Raw genomic sequence first — 19,909 nt, 5'->3', positions numbered from 1 at the left:
TTTGAAAACATAGAAGCCAGGGGTTGGGGATTTAGCTCAGTGGTAGAGCGCTTGCCTAGCAAGCACAAGGCCCTGGGTTCAGTCCCCAGCTCTGAAAAAAAGGAAAAAAAAAAAAAAACCACAGAAGCCTACGTATATGGCAAGTATATATTACTTGGGGTTCAAGGCAAGCAGGAAAGCAGACAGTAGCTTAGAGGGTTGATATATGCCTTGCTCCAGTACTTTAAAGCTTACTATAATTCTAAAGGTCTCTATGTCTTTTATTTGGGTATAGCTGGTTAAAAAGTAACTGCCACCACATTAATTGTATTAATTTCTGTCATTAGTTATTAACCACAAAATAATGAAATCACAATACATCTGAGGACTACCATATTAAGGAACAAGGTCATGGTTGCTGTGTGGGGGTCTCCTTATATGGCACTAAGTTGCCTAACATTGTAGTAGAAGATACTAGAAGACATGCCACTTCCTTCAGCACAACCTCCCAGGCTCTCTTCAAAGGCATGTAGATCAGGGTCTAAGATCCCAGAGTCACGGTCTACAGGGCCTTTCAAGCACTAATGTGCCTATTAGTGCGACTATACAGGTTCTATACATTTGGCAAAACAGACGATTAAGACAATGGCAGAGTGTGCTGAGAGGACTGAGTTAGCCAAAGCCAGGCTGACTCCATGACAGGCTGCAAACTGGCAGTTTGGGAGACTAGGCCTAAGTTTTTGTTTTCCAGAAATGAGAAACCTGTGGTCAGCTGACCACAGCTGTGGGCAGCCAATCCGAGGACAACTTGTCATCTTGCCTGAAGCAAAAATAGAGAGCTCGAATGAGTAAGCAGTCCCCTGTGAAGTCTCCAGAGTTCAACCAATTATAGAATCAGTCAGACCCCTAAAAATAGTTAACCAATCAACCAATCAAGGTAAAAGGGCACATACCCCTCACTGGAATTCCCCTAACTGAATTAAAAACTGAGCCTATGTGCCCACTCTCTCCCTACTTATTCAATATAGTTCTTGAAGTTCTAGCCAGAGCAATCAGACAACAAAAGGAGATCAAGGGGATACAGATCGGAAAAGAAGAGGTCAAAATATCACTATTTGCAGACGACATGATAGTATATTTAAGTGATCCCAAAAGTTCCACCAGAGAACTACTAAAGCTGATAAACAACTTCAGCAAAGTGGCTGGGTATAAAATTAACTCAAATAAATCAGTTGCCTTCCTCTATACAAAAGAGAAACAAGCCGAGAAAGAAATTAGGGAAACGACACCCTTCATAATAGACCCAAATAATATAAAGTACCTCGGTGTGACTTTAACCAAGCAAGTAAAAGATCTGTACAATAAGAACTTCAAGACACTGAGGAAAGAAATTGAAGAAGACCTCAGAAGATGGAAAGATCTCCCATGCTCATGGATTGGCAGGATTAATATAGTAAAAATGGCCATTTTACCAAAAGCAATCTACAGATTCAATGCAATCCCCATCAAAATACCAATCCAATTCTTCAAAGAGTTAGACAGAACAATTTGCAAATTCATCTGGAATAACAAAAAACCCAGGATAGCTAAAGCTATCCTCAACAATAAGAGGACTTCAGGGGGAATCACTATCCCTGAACTCAAGCAGTATTACAGAGCAATAGTGATAAAAACTGCATGGTATTGGTACAGAGACAGACAGATAGACCAATGGAATAGAATTGAAGACCCAGAAATGAACCCACACACCTATGGTCACTTGATTTTTGACAAAGGAGCCAAAACCATCCAATGGAAAAAAGATAGCATTTTCAGCAAATGGTGCTGGTTCAACTGGAGGTCAACATGTAGAAGAATGCAGATCGATCCATGCTTATCACCCTGTACAAAGCTTAAGTCCAAGTGGATCAAGGACCTCCACATCAAACCAGACACACTCAAACTAATAGAAGAAAAACTAGGGAAGCATCTGGAACACATGGGCACTGGAAAAAATTTCCTGAACAAAACACCAATGGCTTATGCTCTAAGATCAAGAATCGACAAATGGGATCTCATAAAACTGCAAAGCTTCTGTAAGGCAAAGGACACTGTGGTTAGGACAAAACGGCAACCAACAGATTGGGAAAAGATCTTTACCAATCCTATAACAGATAGAGGCCTTATATCCAAAATATACAAAGAACTCAAGAAGTTAGACCGCAGGGAAACAAATAACCCTATTAAAAAATGGGGTTCAGAGCTAAACAAAGAATTCACAGCTGAGGAATGCCGAATGGCTGAGAAACACCTAAAGAAATGTTCAACATCTTTAGTCATAAGGGAAATGCAAATCAAAACAACCCTGAGATTTCACCTCACACCAGTGAGAATGGCTAAGATCAAAAACTCAGGTGACAGCAGATGCTGGCGAGGATGTGGAGAAAGAGGAACACTCCTCCACTGTTGGTGGGATTGCAGACTGGTAAAACCATTCTGGAAATCAGTCTGGAGGTTCCTCAGAAAATTGGACATTGAACTGCCTGAGGATCCAGCCATACCTCTCTTGGGCATATACCCAAAAGATGCCTCAACATATAAAAGAGACACGTGCTCCACTATGTTCATCGCAGCCTTATTTATAATAGCCAGAAACTGGAAAGAACCCAGATGCCCTTCAACAGAGGAATGGATACAGAAAATGTGGTACATCTACACAATGGAATATTACTCAGCTATCAAAAACAACGAGTTTATGAAATTCGTAGGCAAATGGTTGGAACTGGAAAATATCATCCTGAGTGAGCTAACCCACTCTCAGAAAGACATACATGGTATGCACTCATTGATAAGTGGCTATTAGCCCAAATGCTTGAATTACCCTAGATCCCTAGAACAAAGGAAACTCAAGACAGATGATCAAAATGTGAATGCTTCACTCCTTCTTTAAATGAGGAAAAAGAATACCCTTGGCAGGGAAGGGAGAGGCAAAGATTAAAACAGAGACTGAAGGAACACCCATTCAGAGCCTGCCCCACAGGTGGCCCATACATATACAGCTACCCAATTAGACAAGATGGATGAAGCAAAGAAGTGCAGACCGACAGGAGCCGGATGTAGATCGCTCCTGAGAGACACAGCCAGAATACAGCAAATACAGAGGCGAATGCCAGCAGCAAACCACTGAACTGAGAATAGGTCCCCCGTTGAAGGAATCAGAGAAAGAACTGGAAGAGCTTGAAGGTGCTCGAGACCCCAAAAGTACAACAATGTCAAGCAACCAGAGCTTCCAGGGACTAAGCCACTACCTAAAGACTATACATGGACTGACCCTGGACTCTGTCCCCATAGGTAGCAATGAATATCCTAGTAAGAGCACCAGTGGAAGGGGAAGCCCTGGGTCCTGCTAAGACTGAACCCCCAGTGAACTAGACTATGCGGGGAGGGTGGCAATGGGGGGAGGTTTGGGAGGGGAACACCCATAAGGAAGGGGAGGGGGGAGGGTGATGTTTGTCCGGAAACCGGGAAAGGGAATAACACTTGAAATGTATATAAGAAATACTCAAGTTAATAAAAGAAAAAAAAAAAGAAAAAAAAAACTGAGCCTATGAGTCCACCAGGGGTCTCCTTTCCCAAACAGGGAGGCCCCCGCATGCAGGAATTTCTGCTGAATAAATGCTCCTTGCTGTTGCATACTATTTGAGTCTTGTGTATCATTCTTCACTGAGTAACAGACACTTCCAGTGCAATCAACAAGGGCTCATTTACATCCTCTGAATACTTAGGACAATTTCTCAAGGCTCCAAACTACCTTCAAAGTTTTGAAACATGGGAGAGAATTTTATCAGTCGTCAGAGCGCCCAGTCACCACAGTTCCAATGAAGGTGATAGTTTACGATTGGTCAGCTGAGGTCAAGGTGTTCCTCTAACTAGTCGGTAAAGGAGACTCCATCTACCCAAAGATCAAAAATGTCACTGAAGTGAACAAGAGGGCATGAGGCCCAGGGAACTGTGGGACCCAGAGAAGCAGGCCTGGAAGTGGAGTCAAGGGGTCCAAACCCTGGAAATCTTGTCCTGAGATCTGCAGGAGTAGGATCACTCAACCCCTGCCCCAGGCCTGCGTGTACTGTTGCATGGAGCCCTGTGCCCCACATCCTTCCCTCACTAGAAGAGGTAATGTAGCTGGAAACCAAGTTAAATTCCTCTCTGTTGGGGTCCAAGGGTTGCCTCAAAACCACAACACTGATTCCATATAGTTTATTGAGCTTTTATCCCAGGACTAATGGATCAGGGCCGCAGCAGACTGACTCAGGAGTGGCTGTGGCTGTGAACCAGGATTCTACAGAGCTTTGAAGCCTCAAGATCCATAAACATCTGTGACACGTTATTCCACCAATCAGGATGTAGGGACAGGGGACTTCCTGAGGAGCATGTCTTTGCTGTACACTTACCCTGCTCCCATTGGTTGGGGTATTCAACTATGGCAGAGGACTTGCCTTGTCTAACATTTGTGTCTTAACTCTCCAACCAGGATGTCAGTTACCCTCTGTACATGTCTTTTTCTGCCAAGTAGAATGTCAATTCCCGGGGAGATCTTGGGGATTTTAACTTTACTAGACCCCTACTCAAAATGGAAGTCATTCCTAATAGCTTCTTATACTGGTGAAGATGTTGCTCTTATGTTGATGTCCATCCCAAGGCAAGCTTATAAAGGCAAAAGCATAAAAGTTCATACACAGGTGCAGGAAGGGATACCTGGTGATTGGTTTGGGTCCAAGCTGATTGTGGCTAACTATACAAAGCAGTCCTAAATGACTTCTATTGTGATTGGTTTCCAAGAACACCAAAGCACAGAACCTAACAGAATATGCAATCAACTCTGACATGAGAATGTTTTCTAGTAACAGCACATGAGAGATGTCTTGTATGACATTAATAATAATAGCACAAAATGGATGGCTAGACAGGTAACAGTGACCTGGGCCTTAACATTCTCCCCCTATAAGGTCATGTCCAGCAGCACCTGGAATTCTTCCTCATGCAAATGAGGTACCCTGGGCCTTGCCAATGATGTACACTCGCCCCCCAAAGATTTAAATAGCCTTTGTTCTGCCCCTCCCCAATAAACTAAACCAGTTCTCCAAAGCTATTCCTGAGTGTCTTCTTTGTCCTCTTACTCACTGCCAACCAAGATCCTGCCTGCACCCAGCCGTGCCTAGCTAAGCTTCTCTGCTTCGAGTCTATCCCCTACCCTTACGGGGAGAAGCAAACACAGGTTGGAAAGAGGGTCTAATTAGGTCTTATCCAGATGACAGCAAGGAACACTTTCCAACTAATTACTTCTCTGGGTGAAGCCTTACAAAGCCATTCCTGCTCACTAGAAGATACAAATTGAATGTTGACTGGTAAGAAGACATTACCAAGAGGCTCTACCCAGTGTTTTCTTTGTTTTGTTTTCTAAAACAGAGTTTTTCTGTGTAGGCCTGGCTATCCTGGAACTTACTCTGTAGACCAGGCTAACCTCAAACTCTCTCTGCTGAGTGCTGGGATTAATGGCATCTTGCACACCGGTGCCCTGCTCCACTGGGCTTCTTCTTAGAAGCACATATCACATAAAATCCCAAAGACCAGAAAGGAATCTCCATTTCCTGGTCATCAAGAGTCATCAAAGAATTAAGGTTGACTTGCTTCTCAACCCATAGAAATATCTAGGAACATTGGCATGGTGACCAGTAGCAGCCGAACCATAGAGCCGAGTGGCGTGTTGACATTTCCTGTTTCAAGAGTATCAGGTAACAACATGTGGGGATGACTAGGTTTGGTCAGGCTATTGACATTTGCCTGGGATTGATTAGTCATGGTGGGAGATGACGAGGAAGGTCCGTTCAAGCCCACCCTACAGTAATTTAGTAATTCTTTGATTTATTTATTTATTTATTTATTTATTTATTTACAACCCAAATGCTGCCCCCCATCAGTCCCCACCTCAGAGTCCCTCTCCCATTCCCCTCCCCTTCTCCTCTGTGTATCCCCTTACCCTGGCACTGCAGGGTTAGGGGATCCTCTCCCATGGAGGCCAGACAAGGCAGCCCTACTGGGGAACAGATCCCATAGTCAGGCTACAGCTTTAGAGACAGTCCCTGCTCCAGTTTGTGGGGAACCCACATAAAGAGTGAGCTGCACATCTGTTGCACATCTGCTGCACATCTGCTGCACATGTGCAGGGAACCTCGGTCCAACCTGTGTGTGCTCTTCGGTTGGTGGTTCAGTCTCTGACAACTCCCAAGAGTCCAGGTTAGTCGACTCTGTTGGTCTTCCTGTGGGCTTCCTATCTCCTTCAGGGCCTCCAATACATCCCACAACTCTTCCATAAGAATCCCCGACCTCCATCCACGGTTTGGCTGTGGGTCTCTGTATCCGTTTCAGTCAGCTGCTGGGTAGAGCCTCTCAGAGGACAGGTATGCTAAGCTTCCGTTTGCAAGCATAAGGAAGTGTCGTTAATACTGTCGGGGACTGGTGCTTGCCCGTGGAATGGATGGATGGACTGGTGCTTGCCCGTGGAATGGATGGATGGACTGGTGCTTGCCCGTGGAATGGATGGATGGACTGGTGCTTGCCCGTGGAATGGATGGATGGACTGGTGCTTGCCCGTGGAATGGATGGACTGGTGCTTGCCCGTGGAATGGATGGATGGACTGGTGCTTGCCCGTGGAATGGATGGACTGGTGCTTGCCCGTGGAATGGATGGACTGGTGCTTGCCCGTGGAATGGATGGATGGACTGGTGCTTGCCCGTGGAATGGATGGACTGGTGCTTGCCCGTGGAATGGATGGACTGGTGCTTGCCCGTGGAATGGATGGACTGGTGCTTGCCCGTGGAATGGATGGACTGGTGCTTGCCCGTGGAATGGATCTCAAGTTGGGCTGCTTGCACCTCTGCTCCATCTTTGTCTCTGCGTTTCTTTTACACAGAATGAATTTTGTGAGTGGGTTGGTGTCCTCCACTGGGGGTTCTGTGTGGCTACAGGAGGTGGCCTCTTCAGGTTCCATGTCCCCACTGTTAGGCATCTTGGCTAAAATCACCTGGATTGACTCCTAGAGCCTCACCCATCCCAGGTCTCCAAAAGATTTCCCTAACCCCACCCAGATACCCTGCAGCTACAGATTTCCATCCATTCCCATGACCTGAGGCTCGCTCTCCTGTCTCACCCCACACCTGATCCTGCCCCCCTCATCCCCTCCCTATCCCTCTCCCATCCAGTTCCCTCTGCCTCTTCTGACTATTTTATTCCCTCTTATGAGTGGGACTCAACCATCCTCACTTGAACCTTCCTTCATGTTAATCCTCTTTGGGCCTGCGGGGTACATCATGGATATCCTGTACATTAGGACTAACATCCACTTATCAGTGAGTACATACCAGACAGCTATGTATGTACATTGGGGTCTATGGTCCCTCACTCAGGATGATATTTTTGAGTTCCATCCATTTGCCTGCAAAATTCATGATGTCCTCATTTTTAATAGATAAATAGTATTTCATTGTGTAAATGAACCACATTTTCTGTATCCATACTTTGGTTGAGGGACATCTGGGTTGTTTCCAGTGTCTGGCTATTATAAATAAAGCTGCTGTGAAATAGTGGAGCACGTGTCCTTGTGGTATGGTGGAGGATCTTCTGGGGATATGCCCAGGAGTGATATAGCTGGGTCTTAAGATAGAACTGTTTTCAATTTTCTGAGAAGCTGCCAGATTGATTACCAGAGTGGTTGTATAAGTTCGCACTCCATCTAGCAATGGAGAAGAACTTACTCCACATCCTCATGTGCTGTTGCTTGAGTTTTTGATCTAAGCCATTCTGATTGGTATGAGGTAGAATCTCAGGGCAGTTTTGAATTGCATTTCTCTGATGACTAAGGATGCTGAATGGTTTTTGAGGTGTTTTTCAGCTGTTCAAGATTTCTCTGTTAAGACTCAGAATAGCAAAACCTATCCTCAACAATAAAAGAACTTCTGACAGAATCACCATCCCTGACCTCAAGCAGTATTACAGAGCAATAGTGATAAAAAAAAACTCTATGTTATTGGTACAGAGACAGGCAGGTAGATCAGTGGAATAGAACTGAAGACCCAGAAATGAACCCACACACCTATGGTCACTTGATCTTTGACAAAGGAGCCAAAACCATCCAATGGAAAAAAGAGCATTTTCAGCAAATGGTGCTGGTTCAACTGGAGGTCAACATGTAGAAGAATGCAAATTGACTCATTCTTATCTCTTTGTACAAAGCTCAAATCCAAATGGATCAAGGACCTCCACATAAAACCAGATACACTCAAACTAATAGGAAAAAAAATGGGGAAGAGCCTCGAACATATGGAAAATTTCTTGAACAGAACACCAATGACTTATGCGCTAAGATCAAGAATTGACAAATAGGACTTCATAAAACTGCGAAGCTTCTGTAAGGCAAAGGATACGGTCATAAGGACAAAATGGCAACCAACAGATTGGGAAAAGATCTTTACCAATCCTATATCTGATAGAGGGCTAGTAGCCAATATATATAAAGAACTCAAGAAGTTAGACTCCAGAGAATCAAATAACCCTATTAAAAATGGGGTACAGAGCTAAACAAAGAATTTTCAACTGAGGAATGTTGAATGGCTGAGAAGTACCTAAAGAAATGTTCAACATCCTTAGTCATCAAGGAAATGCAAATCAACCTGAGATTCTACCTCACACCAGTCAGAATGACTAGGATCAAAAACTCAGGTGAGAACAGATACTGACGAGGATGTGGAGAAAGAGGAACACTTCTCCATGGTTTGTGGGATTGCAAGCTGGTACAATCCCTCTGGAAATCAGTCTGGAGGTTCCTCAGAAAATTGGACATAATACTACCTGAGGCCCCAGCTATACCATTCCTGGGAATATACACAAAAGACACTCCAACATATAACAAGGACACATGATCCACTATGTTCATAGCAGCCTTATTTATAGTAGCCAGAAGCTGGAAAGAACCCAGATGTCCTTCAACAGAAGAATGGATACAGAAAATGTGCTATATTTACCCAATGGAGTACTACTAAGCTATAAGAAACAATGACTTCATGAAATTCATAGGCAAATGGATGGAATTAGAAATATCACCTTGAGTAAGGTACCCCAATCACAAAAAACCCACACGAATGATAGGCACTCTTGATAAGTGAATATTAGCCCAAGAGCTCAGATTACCCAAGATACAATCCACAGACTACATGAAGCTCAAGAAGAAGGATGAGCAAAGTGCAGATGCTTCAATCCTTCTTAGAAGGGGAAACAAAAATATTCATAAGAGATACAGAGACAAAGTTTGGAGCAGAGACTGAAGGAAAGGCTATCCAGAGACTGCCCTTCCTGGGGATCCATCCCATATACATGCAGCCACAAAACTCAGACAAATTTGCTGATGCCAAGAAGTACATGCAGACAGGAGCCTAATATAGCTGTCTCCTGGGAGTCTCTGCCAAAGACAAATACAGAGGTGGATGCTCACAGCCACCTATTGAACCGAGAATGGGGTCCCCATTGGAGAAGTTAGAGAAAGAACTAAAGGAACTGAAGGGGTTTGCAACCCCATAAAAACAATAATACTAATCAATCAGAGCTCTCAGGGACTAAACCACCATCCAAAGAGTACACATGGACAGAACCATGGCTCCAGCTACATATGTAGCAGAGGATGGCCTTGTTGGGCACCAATGGGAGGAGAAGCCTTGGTCCTGTCAAGGCTGGACCCCCCATTATAAGGGAATGTCAGGGTAGGGAGGCAGGAAGGGGTGGGTGGATGGGTGGGGGAACACCCTCATAGAAGCAGGGGCAGGGGGATGGGATGGGGGCTTATGGACAAGAAACAGGGAAAGGGGATAACATTTGAAATGTAAAATATCCAATTTTTAAAAAGTCCATTTAATTCTGTACCCTGTTTTTAAAATTTGGGTTTTGGGGGGGGTTGTTGTCTAATTTTGTGAGTTCTTTATATATTTTGGATATTAGTTCTCTGTCAGATATAGGGTTAGTGAAGATCTTTTTCCAATCTGCTGTTTTGTCCTAGTGACAGTGTCCTTTGCCTTACAGAAGCTTTCCAGTTTCAAGAGGTACCATTTATCAATTGCTGATCTAGACTCTGAGACATTGGTGTTCTGTTCAGGAAATTGTCTCCTGTACCAATGCATTGAAGACTATTTCCCACTTTTTCTTCTATTAGATTAATTCCTTAAATGAATGAGTCACATGCTTCCCGAGTTCATAGATTCCTCCCACACTGATGGAGAGACCAGGTAAGCAGAGACCAGTAAAGAAACAATACAATGTTATCTGAAGGTGGATGACCACAAGCCCTTAGCTTGTGACAATGCATCATCCATCCACCAGAGTGTGAATGTTCGTTCTGGAACTCTAAGGGAAAGGAGGTGAATTCCGTTCAGCTCGTTTCCCAAAGGGAGAGTCCTCAGTAAAGCCCCACAGTGACCCTTCCCCCGTTACAATGAATAATAATGTATTTTCTTTCCTGTTGTCTGCTGAATCAAACAAAAAAAAAACAAAAAACAAAAAAAAAACATGGCCGTTTTTCAAGAGAAGAATGGTGTCACAAATTGTCATTTTGTTTTTAATTAAATATCTTGTGGGTAAGAAAGTAACAGTGGGGAGAGCCTCTTCACTTGGCTTTATCTTTGTATGAAGGTAGATGGCAGGGGGAAATATGAATGATATCACCTCATCCGTAGGATCAGCTCTAGAAACACGCTTAATAATGCCATTTCACGTGGCGAAGCAGGGCCAATTGCCAGCGAGTAAGGGGTCTGCAGGGAACTGAAGCAAGCCATTTTAACACAGCGAAGCTTTGCAACACGAACTTCATAACTTAAATACAAAGTGACTTAGGAAAAACTCACTTGAAAGGAACTTGCATATGTGCACACACCCTGGAAAGCATTCAGCCCTGTGCACCTGTCGAACATTAAAAAATGAATGGGGTATTACAAAAGCAGATTCCACAAGTACACATCTATGCCTGTAACCATAAGTTTGGTCCTAGTGGGTTTTCTAATGCTTTCATGGTGCCTTCACCTATTGAGAAAATCACTCTAAACCAGTGGTCCCTGGGTCTTTATGACATAAGACAAAGGGATCCTTGGATAAGTCAAACATTTCCTTCTTGTATGTTGTGGGCAGAGGGGGTAGGGGTCGTGCGGGAATGTGGAACAGTCAGAGGGTGGACCTGGAGGTGAATAAAATCTGGAGTGTAAAAATAAATAAATAAATAAAAATTTTAAAAAAAGAAAGAAAAACTAAAAAAAAAAGGTACAAATCTGCGTATAGCCTAAACACGTAACTCCAGTATATTTTAAGTCATTGCTAGAGTATTTACATGACCCAGTTCCCTAGAAATGCTTGAAAATAGTGATTATGTTGTATTGTTTATGAAGTCATGACAAGGAAAAAAACTACCTATGTTCAATATGGTTGAACTTTTTACAAAGTTCTTGATCTTCATCTGCTGGAATCCATAAATGTGGAGGTTGTGCCTACAGAAGGCTGATTGCTGTGAAATTATGAAGTGCTTTCGTCAAATGTCCTAAGCAATGAATGACAAAAACATCTTTCCTTGGTGTTCTCATTTCTCAATCTGCAGACGTATTTCCTTTCTTCATCTAAGTCCTATTTAAATAATCCCTACCTACATAAGTGGTAATCCTCAATACCCACATATCTAATAGTATACATGTTATATTCCATTATATGTTTTCCTATTTCTTTTCAATATCAGTAACAACACTAGTAATAGAAATGAATATAAAGAATGCTATTATGTAATTAGCCATTGCTTTTGTTAACATGTGTTCATATTCATGTATGTTATAATTTAAATTCGTGGACTCATAAGTTCTTGCCATCTTGTCACTCACTTGGAAAAGTTCACCTTCAGCCTTAACCTTCTGGTTCACTCCAGTCATATATCACCAGTTCTTACTTTGAGGTCAATGCCACTTTACTCTTGGATGTTAGAGTCAAACCTCAGAATCAACTTTCCTTCTTCCTCTGTGCCTTTTGAAATGCCCAGAAAATTCTTCCCATTACCTCTCCTAACTAAAACCACCACTGTGGAAACCACAGGCACCAGTTGGCTCTGTGACTTTAAAAGTTCGTGGGATCCCTGGGGATTTATGTCCTTCTTGGTAACATCTTCTTCCTGGTAAAGTCCACCTGGCTTGGACCAGGAGGCTGATCAACCAATGGTAGCCACCGTAAGCAGACTTCGGGTTGCGTACTTGGCACACATTTTCCCCCAACTTTCATGCTGCTTCCATTCTCTCATCCTCTCCTCCAGCTGGCTGCTGATTATCGTCCTCACAGCTTGCAGTTACCAATATAGGAATATGTCCCAATTTCTGGAGGAGGTCCCCAATCAAGTCCAAGATTGCTTTTGTTATGGTGAAGGCTCCTGTCAATAACAGGTTTCCTCTTCCTACTGGGGAAGCCCAGGATAGCCCCTCTGCACATCTTGAGATCCTCTTCATCCAGGATCCTCTTCTCAGAGGACTCCCTGACCCATGACAGTAGACGATCTGGGGAATCTCTGTTTATCTTCACAACAGTGGTCAACCTGCTCAAAACCACTCAGTTCCGTGCCAGCATCATGTGCCTTGAAAACTAGAGAACATGTTGAAATATTGTGATAATCGTTCAGTTGAAATGCTGCCAAGGTGATGTAGAACGCTTTACACAACTGTTATTTGACAGCTCCTTCCTGCTATGGTTGGTAATATGAACTCTTTATGTGGGTAGTTCAGACTGTTGGAATAGAATACTAAATACATTTTAAACCTACTCCCAGAATGTTGTGTACAGAGCAAATTACAGATGGCTATGTAAACACAATCCTTAAGAATTATGATTATATCAGAAAAATGTGGCAATGGTTATATGCCTGAGATATTTAAATCTTGTGTTTTTTCTTGGTTCTCAAGTTTTCTACAATAAATGTATATTATCTGGTAATCGGAATTTTGTTTGTTTGCTCTTGTTTTTCAAGACAAGGTTTCTCTGTGTAACCCTGGCTGTCCTGGAAATCTGCTCTGTAGACCAAAGTTGCCTCAAACTCAGACATCTGCTTGTCTCTGCCTCCCTGGTGCTGGGATTAAAGGCGTGAGCCACTACTCCTGGCAGTAATCAGATTTTTAAAAAATGATTTACTTTTTAAAATTATGTGTATGTGTGTATGCATCTGTGTGTGGATACATATTTGTGGATGAAGGTACTAATGGTCCAGGTGCATCTGGTCATCCTGGAGTTGGCCTTACAGGTTGCTGTGAACTATGTAACATGGAACTGGACTGAACCCAGGTCCTCTATCGGAACAGTACATGTTCTTAGTTGCTGCACCATTTCTCCAGTCCATAATCAAAACACTTTAAACAAGCATTATTAATAATATTATGACAAAAATAAGTAGGGGGAGTCCTGCTAAAGAAACTCAAGTTTGCTGTGTTTTCTAGCATTGTTTGGAAGAACTAATGATGTTGACCAACTCCTTCCCACTGTGAGCTTTATTTAGTCACCCACTAAGTGAGAAATTGAACTATACACCCAGTGAGAGACCAGAACAACTCCATCTTGGGTTCAGGTCCTGTCTTAGAGATTCTGACCTAAGGTTGAACTCAGTTAACCAAAAAGTCTACACCTAGCACAGGTTTCCAAGTCACTCCCTAACAACCACCAATCAGGAGGAAAGCAGAAGTTAAATTTATGGTTTGTCCCCCAGCACTAGCCAATCATTTTAAAGAGTCACAGATTTCATAATAGCTCTCTCAATGTGTGCCAGGCTGGAAATCACCCTTGTTTCTTTGCTTGCCTCTATAAATACTTGTTTGTAACTGGGCTCCAGGCCTCATCCTCCCATCCTGCTATGTAAACCCAACAAAAGCAGTTTGACTATAAAGATCATAGTGTGATTGCATGGGAATTGGCTCCTTGGTAGCCTTTTGGAGTTCACAATCCTGAATGGATACAACATCAGAAGCACTTTCCTGTGCTACAGTCTGAAGATTCACAACCTGGAAAAAATAAGACTTTGGATGATAAAGGGTCACATCCACACATTGGCTATAAGACCATATGTGACGTGGTTTTCTTTCACTAGTAAAAATGGAAGGTTCACAGCACACATTTTCATTATCTTCTCTGTGAGGTTCGGATTGAACCTCTACTGGGGCCCCTGGAATGAGACTCACAGAGGTGGTGATCGATGGAAAAGCAAGAGGAGTTTTTATTGTTCCAGCATGCTGGGGCCACCCCACATTGAGAGGGAGATGACCCTGAGCAGACTCTAACAGGGAGTTATATACCTTTGATAAGGGCAGAATTCAAACAATAGTAACTAGGCAGGGTACTATTGGTGGGGCAAAGCGATCTTCAAACTGACTCGTGGTCAGTAGACCATCCAGGACTTTCCAAGGGGGTCAGTTGGGGAGTCACAGGTGGCTATATTTGACAATTTGGCTTGTAGTTGTTCCAGGAACTAAACTAGTTCTACCCTTCCTGGAAGGTAGGGGTCTTTGTGCTCCGAGGTGTGTGGTGGATTTTTCCCACTGGCCGTAGATTGACCACAACACTGGCTCTTTCACTTCTGCCTGTCAGCTGTCACACTGTAGATCTAGGTGTCAGACTATAGCTTCAGAAATGTATAGGAACTGTACATGGCTTAAGGGCCAGATCTGTTAGAGGGTCAGTTTATTCTGTTTAAAGCCAGAGGTCAACAAAGATTTAGAGGCCAAGGAACCATGATATTCAAGAGATCATGTAATGATCTTTAAGCAGAGCAAAGATAGGCACAATATAAGCACAGGTCTGACCTGGAAAGCTGCTTGTCTTCCCTGGGGAATATAGACTTCTTTGGCTATGAACTATACAGCCTTAGGTTTCTTTCCTTTCTCTAACTCTTCATAATTTAAAAAAGGAATGGATCCTGAAGAGATGTCTTAGCAGTTAAGAACGCTCATGGACAGCTCTTCCAGAGGTCCAGGGTTCAAATTTCAGAACAAACATGGGAGCTCACAGATGTCTTTAACTCCAGTTCCAGGGGATCTGACATACTCACACAGACACACATGCAGGCAAAACAGCAATGAACATAAAATAAAATAATATGTTTAAAAAATGTGGTCACTGTTGTCAGATTCTTGCTTCATTTGTTATGATAGCCAGGAACAGGGTAGGCAGGTCTGGCAAGACATGGGAGCCTGGAGAAGGGTGCCCTGTCTAACTAAGGCATTGGATAGGACAGCATTTTATAGACTCTGAAGATCTCCAGACATATGGACAGTAGGACATCACGGGATGGGATTTTGATTCATCACAGAGCATGTCTGTGGTGGCTCAAAAGGAGGTAGTCTAGTGCCATGATAGTCATTTCAGTTTCTGGAAGTCCTCTCAGAACTAAACCCATTGTTAGCCCATGATGACTGTGGCAGTTACTACATTTGTGTCTCTAGGCCTCCCTCTGTAGTTTGAGAAGTAAACTATTTGGGACAAGAAGACTTTTAAAGTTCTCTTCAAGTTCTACAAGTCTATCACAGTTTTTGAGCAGTAAATTTCAACAAGCCCTTGCCAATGGGACCTGGATCAGACTTCTTGCTAGTTTTAAGTTCTTTCAGGCTTGAAACAAACTGTAGAGTACTCACAAAATCTTCAAGCACAATTCCAAGTAGCAACCCCAAGTTTCTTTTCCTGATAACACTCAAATGCTTTGTTTCAGGAGAGAGTAGCTATCATTCCCCAGTCTCAGGGAGAAGCTATGGTTTGGGTAACATTAGGAACCACAGCCAGTGGGGATAAGGAACTGGCAGAAGGGCTCACCACACTGTCAGCCAAAGCAAAGAGCAGACAGAACAACTGAGTGAGGAGGAATGTGTTGTTCTCTTTCCTCTCTGTGTGCAAGGCATGACATGGAGTGAAGCTGTGGAAACCCACCAGAAACCTGTAGGTTGATGTCAAGGTGTTACATGATTGGACAGTATAGGGTGGGGTGGGGACAAAGTTTTTGTAAGGCAGGAGAGAGGAGGAAAGAGAGGGATCAAGGTGGAGTCTACGGAGGAGGATGGGTCAGATTTAGGTGAACTAGATCAATTTTATCTTGCCTAGGTTTATATCTTTATCAATTGGCAGTAAATTTATTGTGTGTATGAATTGTGGGTTGAAAAATTTAACATGTAAATCTAGTTGTTAAATTACAAGTTTCTGGAACTTTGATTTTACCAGGCTACAGGGCATGTGAGCAAAATTCCTGGCAGGCAAAGAAACAGCCTGGAGAGGGAGGCTATAGAATGCCTGGGGCTAGCGTGGTGTGGCGTAACGATAGAACGGAACGAGATGTATGTGTCAGGTGTGGTAACAACCTGCCGAGGTTTTTCTTAAAACAGCCTCCTAGAATTGGATAAAACATCCAGCTTTTTTCTCATTCTCTTTTGGTGGCATACTCCTGGACCAAGGAGCTCACAGCCACAGTCATGGAAACACAGTATCATCCCCCCCACCCCACCCCAACCCACCTCCCACTTTGATTCCTTTAGACTTTTGCTCCCTCTTAAACAGTGTTTCTTACCAGCTACAGGGACACAATGCACATGTCACGTACAGCATGGATACTTAGATGATACGGGACAGTTATGATAGTCTCTATGGAAAAAGGCTCCGGAGTTTGGTCAGTGCTGCAACCCCTGAACTGGAGAGGCTGAACTGAGTTTCTTTAAGAGAAAATACATAGAGATGGAAGGGGTTCGCACTTTCTCAGGACAACAGTGTAGTCTGTGCCATATGGCAACCTAAATTACCTCTGCTTGTAGTGGATTTAAACTGGGTGCTTCTAGGTTTTAAAAAAATAAAGTTGGTTGGATAAACCTGAGTTCAAACCTGATATATAACTCTGACTTCAAGAACGTGTAGGCCTCCATGTTTAAAATTGGTATTCACAAACACCATTTAATTAAGGTCTTGGTCTCTTTCCTGCTGCTGTAATAAAATATCACAACGGGTACGCATAATGAAAATAAATGTATTCAGCTCACGATTCTGAAGACTGAGCATCCTGTTCTGCATCTGGCCAGGGTCTTCTTGATACATTCCAACATGGCAGGGGACATTTTATAGAGAGGTCATATAGGAAATCAGGAGACCCAATCTTGCTTTTTGTTTTAGACTTATTATTATTTTAATTTCTATATGAGTGTACATGTGTGTTCGAGTGCATGCATGTGTGTATTCCACATGTGTGCAAGTCCTGTGAAGTGCAGAAAAGATTGTCAGATGCTCTGGAATTAAAGATACAGGTGATTTCTGTGTCATGGGTGCTGGGAACTGAACCCACAGGAATAGCAAATTCTCTTAACTGATGGGTTGTCTCTCCAGCTCTCAATCTTAAAATCCCAGCTATTTCGTTGTCTTGTTTTTTGTGTTTTGTTTGTTTGTTTCTTGGTTTTGAGATGGTGTTTTACTATATAACACTGGCTTGCCCAGAACTCCCTATGTAGACCAGTCCAGCCTCAAACTCACAAAAAAATTGAATTTATTTCCATATGCCCCAGTGGATTTAAGTACATATCTTAGTTAGGGTTTTATTGCTGTGAAGAGATACCATGACCAGGGAAACTCTTATAAAAGAAAACATTTCTTTGGGGCTGGCTTACAGTTTCAGAGGTTCAGTCCATTATCATCATGGCGGGAAGCATGGCAGCATGCAGGCTGACATGGGGCTGGAGGAGCTGAGAGTTTTACATCTTGAGCTGTAGGCAGCAGACGTGAGCACTGTGTCACACTGGGTATAGCTTGAGCATGGGAGACCTCAAAGCCTGCCCTCACAGTGACACACTTCCTCCAACAGGGCCACACCTCCTAGCCATTCCCTCTGAGCCAAGCATTCAAACACTTGTGTCTATAGGGCCACATCTATTCAAATCACCACAGTGTATTTGTACTTCCCGTTGCACAAAAAAGTATGAGTTTCCTGGAGTTGCTTGTGAATTGAAAACTCATAATTCAAATAGCAAAACAAATACATCAGAGAACTTGGTATCTTTAAAATGGCAAACATTTCTATAAAGCAAGAGAGTTATGCTGATATTTCTTCTAAATTGTTGCAGGTGAATTGTAATAACAAGGGATTCAGGGGTTCATTGGTTAGTTTTATTGTTGTTCGTTGGTTTGTGGCCATTGCTGTTGGTTTACAACTGCCTGTTCAATGTACTTGGATATTATAGACTCCTGCTCATGAGTGTCACCTGTCCATGTGGGGAAGCTCTGGGGCAGTAGTTCTCAGCATGGGGTCTTTAGAGCATCTGTATATGAATCCCTGGGAACTACTAAGATGTTCATCGCCAAACCCCATCCTCACCCTACTGAAATACCAGCTCCAGGGTGGAACCGGATAGACTCTGGTTTAACTTGTAGACTCTAGGCTATTCTGATGCCTGTTCAAAAATTGCCTGCTCTCTGCTCTCAGTACATGCTACTGTGGGGATCGGAGAAGGAGGTGAAAAGCTCTCAGGGAGAACTTTCCCTCGGGATGGAGACCCTCTAACTCCAAAGACCAGACCGAGACACCACAGGATGCAATCAGCAAGAGGATTTGGTTTATTGTCGGGATACACAGGCACAGGCACCTGTGGGCGCTTCAGTCACTCGGGGGACTGGCGCGCCCCACGGAACCAAGGATGGGCTTTTATAGGATTTTGGGGAGCAGAAGCAAGCATACAGAAGCAGATGCATGGTTACAGGGATATAATTGGTGGATTCTAATATGGCAAGGGTTTAGCCCGGGGGCAAGTTTCCTAGCTACCTTCCAGAAACATAACGGCTGACTCGGCCCCCCAAGGGTTCAGCCCGGGGGCAAGTTTCTTAGCTACCTTTCTGGAACATAACAACTGACTCAGCCCCCCACCAGGGTGTGGGACCTCTCCCGGGGCTTTTTTTTCATTGTCAGGTGCTCAACCGAAGTCGTCCTGTTGCCAGGCCTTCAACCAAACACATCCTGCTTGGCAGCCGCTGTGTACTCAGTGTTCTAACCTTTTTCTGAACCAGTCATCTTAAGTACAGCCTTGCAAAATGGCGTTACTGCTGCTAAGCTGGGGTCTTTCATTCCCCCATTTTTTTTGCTAACTTTGAGTGAAATCTTTCACTCGACTTGGTCAAGAAATTTCTGTCTGGTGGGGGCTTATTCCCCCACTGACTCTAGACCACAAAAGGGCTAGGAGGAGCCACGTAGGAGTTTTAACTTTAAGGGGTTTGGAGTGCGCTGAACTCTCCATGTCTGGGGTGTAGTGTTGTGATTAGTCAATTCCTCAGACCGGACTGCCTTGACGTGTGGTGTGTGGATCTAAGCCGAGACTCCGTCTACCTTTAGGGCGGTCGGGGTAGTCAGGAGGACGGTGTAGGGTCCTTTTCACCGTGGCTCGAGATTCTTGGTCTGGTGTCTGTGCACCCACACGGTGTCTCCAATCTGGAACGGGTGTGGCACCACCGGATGCTCAAGCTTGTCCTGGTAAGCAGCGGCCAAAGGTCTCCAGACGTCTCTCTGCACAATCTGTAGGGCCTGTAAATGGGCCCTCAGAGAAGGGCTGTCAGCAAAATCAGCAATGTTTGAATCAAAGAAATGGACAAATGGGGGTGGTGTTCCATATATTATTTCAAAAGGAGTTAGACCATGGGGGCCCGGGGTATTCCGGGCCCGATATAGAACTAGGGGAAGGAGGGCCACCCAATCCTTTGAGCCAGTTGTAAGCGTAAGTTTGGATAAAGTCTCCTTCTATAACTCTGGGGTCTATAGGCACAATGTAATTTCCAATCAATCCCCAGCAATTTGGCCACCAACTGACTTACTTGGGAGACGAAAGCGGGCCCGTTGTCCGA

General features: G+C 43.7%; 1 protein-coding gene across 1 annotated transcript in view; it reads left to right on the top strand.

Annotated features, from left to right (window-relative positions):
* Plekhg7 (pleckstrin homology and RhoGEF domain containing G7) overlaps nucleotides 1-19,909 on the top strand; it is a 77,916-nt gene that overhangs the window by 31,304 nt on the left and 26,703 nt on the right.

Source organism: Rattus norvegicus, chromosome 7 (assembly GCF_036323735.1).
Source record: "Rattus norvegicus strain BN/NHsdMcwi chromosome 7, GRCr8, whole genome shotgun sequence".
NCBI classification, from domain to species: Eukaryota; Metazoa; Chordata; class Mammalia; order Rodentia; family Muridae; genus Rattus; species Rattus norvegicus.
Note: the sequence above shows the minus strand (reverse complement) of the source record. Positions and strands in the feature narration are given on the sequence as shown.